The sequence below is a fragment of the Mus caroli genome, chromosome 9, assembly GCF_900094665.2.
Source record: "Mus caroli chromosome 9, CAROLI_EIJ_v1.1, whole genome shotgun sequence".
Taxonomy (NCBI): domain Eukaryota; kingdom Metazoa; phylum Chordata; class Mammalia; order Rodentia; family Muridae; genus Mus; species Mus caroli.
Window position 1 is genome coordinate 95,808,859 of NC_034578.1, and position 3,500 is coordinate 95,812,358.

The 3,500-nt window shown below is 44.2% G+C and overlaps 1 long non-coding RNA gene across 1 annotated transcript in view; it reads right to left on the minus strand.

The window, feature by feature from the left end:
* Nucleotides 1-2,002: 2,002 nt before the first annotated feature.
* The window catches only part of LOC110301132, a 2,182-nt gene continuing 684 nt past the window's right edge, over nt 2,003-3,500 (minus strand). The window contains exon 2 of the long non-coding RNA XR_002378685.1: nt 2,003-2,315. This is a non-coding gene — a long non-coding RNA (uncharacterized LOC110301132). The remainder of the gene's footprint in view (nt 2,316-3,500) is intronic.

Below are 3,500 nucleotides of genomic sequence, written 5' to 3' on the forward strand. Positions count from 1 at the left end.
AGTAGATATAAGACTTTACCCACTGCAGGCTAAGTATGGTGGTGAGTGTCCATAATCCGGGCACAAAGGACAGCCCAGGCTGCATGGAAAACACTGTCTCAAAACTAAAAGAGGGAAAATGGGAGGAACTGTTCATTGCCCACAAGTAGGAGGAACAAGGCCAAATGACAGAACCTTAGAATGAGGTAAGTTGATTTCAAAAACTTGTAATACAGGGATTCTAAGCCTGAGACTTAATGAACCAAATTTTAGTCAGAGATCTAGTTTCTCCTGCCTCAAGATAATGAGCTTTATTTTTATAGTGTACATAATTTTCTGCTTGTAAAATAATTACAGTTATAAAACTGATTTTTAAAACAAATCCCAGGGACTAAAGAGTAAGTATTAACAGCCTTCTGAAATTCCCCCCCCAAATTGGTACATATATAAATTTATATTTTATGTATTATATAAATATATATTTATTTTATATAAGCATATATGAATACTATTCAAATCTGAAGAAAAATTAAATGATAACATTTCCTAGAAAATGAAATTTTTCTGGTTTAGAATTTACAATATTAAGTGAAGTCACATAATCTTAGAAAGAAAAGCAAATACATGTTCCCCCTCATAAGTGGAATGTGGAATCTGGTGTGTGTGTGTGTGTGTGTGTGTGTGTGTGTGTGTGTAATATAACATATTACAAATGTGGGTACAGTTTAACACATAGAAAAGAAGCCAAAAAAGGCTAAACATTAGGGGATAAGAAAAGAAAATATAGGCAATGAATAGGAGCTATGAAATAAGATATAAAGCTAATCGTTTTTCTAGTTCTAACTCTCATGGACTTTTTGTTTCTGATGATGGATAAGTACATAAAATGTATTCGATAATAAAAGTATAAAATCTGACAGTAAGCTTCTGTTCCGAATGGCTACTCCACCTGTACAAAAGTTCATTGAGTTTTAGTCTTTATATCTGGTTAATTTCATTGTGTGATGTTTTTATTTGCAATTTTCTATAGTAACGTTAAAAAAGCAAAATAAAAACAAATAAGCAAAATTTCCTGAGGGGTGTCCAGGACTCAGCCCTGGAGCGTGGTTTGAGGTAAACAGCAGGAACCAAGGCTCCAATGTTTTCAGCCACCACCCAGTGCCATCTGCTACCACACTGATCGCCTCAGCCTGCACTGTTGCTGCCCGAGAAAGTTCCTTCCAAAGAGGATGAGGCAAAGTAACACAAGAAAGGACTGAACGTGGATGAATAACTGAGGCAGGAGATGGGAGTGGGCCAGCCTCCAGCTAGCACCTGGGACCACTGCATCTCTGCCCAGTGGACTTCACAGGGTGGGACACATGGGAGATAACCATAGGGCATCAGCCCAAAGCCTCCTAAAATATGATACCCAGCTGAAGCCACACTGTCAACGCCCAGCTTGGGCAGGAGGCTCAGCTCTCCAGGAAGGCTCCGAACATATCACCAGGCTCGTCCAAGCTCTCAGACATGGTGATGATGAAATCTCACGATTGTCCCCCAAGCACTGAAATGTGTTTACGCTCCTGAATTTAAGGTTTGTAATGGGTTTTGCTCATGGGAACGATTATTTTAGTGCCGACTTTTCAAAAAGCAATTGATAAGTTTACACAGCCAAAAGAGCTCCGACAATTATCTTCAAATTCAGACTCCGTGAAGAGCAAACCAGATCACTTAAGACCCCCTGAATCCATTCTGGGGCCAAGATTATCCAAACTGACAAGCTGAACCTGAGATAATTTATGCTGCAATGGAGGCTGATGAAGTCAAGATGCTAGTGTGGGTGGCTGCTGCTAGGAACGTCCAGAGTCTCTTACTTTCTTCCTGCCAACTCCTTCCCTGCCCCACTCACTTTCCCAACAGAGTTGGCAGGGAGGGGGGCTGCTCAGAGTGTTCTTGGCCTGAAAATTTGCTGGAATCACGTGTAATTTTTTTTCATATGAAGCTTTGAATCGCTTGTGATAATATAAAGATCACCAATGTCAGGGTTTGGGTTTTAATAGCATCTCTGGGCTGAGCCTTGGAGAAATCACACCAGGGAGCAGACAGATACATCAGGAAATGGCCCCGTCTCTGCCAAGCTCTTCAGCTGATCCATCAGAATGGGATTTGTGCCAGGTGATTCTAGCCTTAGACCTACACTCTGAAGCACCATAAGAGGCTGAGGTACCACTGTGCCTGACTTGCTTCAGATCTTCCCTCAGAGGTTCGGGAGAGTTCCTTAAGCTGACTACCCAGGTTCCCGTCCTCAGGGTCTTCTTCATCCATCATCCCGGAGGCAGTCAAACTGTAGCAACCTAGGAGGAAAGGAGCCACGCTCTGCTAAGATAAACACACACGTTGAGTTTCTCTTCGTCTCCATCTAAAATGAAAGAAACAGAATAAAAAGATCTACCAACCAAGAACAGGAAGGTTGGGAGAGGGTAGAAAAACAGTGTCAACAGCTAGGGGAGAGAGAATGTAGGTGGATGGGTGCCTGTTGTTTTGGAAGGACAGAGGTAGACGTGCCTACAGAGGAGTTACGCAGATGGGAAGCAACCACCTCATCCAGCTAAGGGCAGTGAGGAGACGTAGAGTATCAGGAGACTTGGAAGCTGAGTTGAGAGATGGAGCTGGTTGACCCTCTGATGATGGAAGTGAGAATTGTGAATGAGCTCGATGATGATGCCCACAGGGCATCAGCCTTAGTTTCATGTCACAACACAACCAGAGAAAGATTGGAGATCTCCAGGGTTAAGTCTTCTAGGCGACACCAAACCCATCTTGGATAGCCAGGCAGCCATTCTTCCCTCCTACCCCTACAGGAAACAGAAGATTCGCTCTCTGAGGAAGGCAGGGATGGAGGCTTGTGCTCTGAGATTGGAGAGTAGCTGCAAACACTAGAGTAAGCAGAGGCCTATAGACTGACTGGGAAACCCAGGCCCTTCCCTGGCCTCTCTCCGAGGCAGTCAGCAATGCAGGTGTCCTAGTAGAATATAGAAAGATTGTCTCTTCAGGAAAGTGACACCTCCCAAGGACTGAACGGCTGCCGCATAGGGCTGTTTGACCCTCTGATCATGGGACTGTGAGACAAATAAGTGAATGAGCCTTAGCCCAGTGCACTAAGATCCCCAGGAGCTTCCAACCAGCCCTGGTTTCACGTCACAACACAAAATAAAACAAAAACACACATCGAGGAGGAAAGAGAGAGGAACGCTGGAAAAGAAAATCAGTCAGCAGCCCCTTGTGTGCTAGAGCACACGGAAGAGCCGTAAGGGAAGCAGATGCAGTCACTTAGGTCAGAAGAACAAAAGGCCACCCTGGTTCCCTTCCCTGCTCAGCTGAGAATAGTGTCTGCATAGTCATTATAGTTTGGACACTATGATGATGTCACCACTTTGGGAAGGTGAGGGGCAGAGACATGAGGGAAAGGGAAGAAATATTTTTTAAAAACCAGCAGGCCGGCAGTGGTGGCGCACGCCTTTAATCCCAGCCCTTGGGAG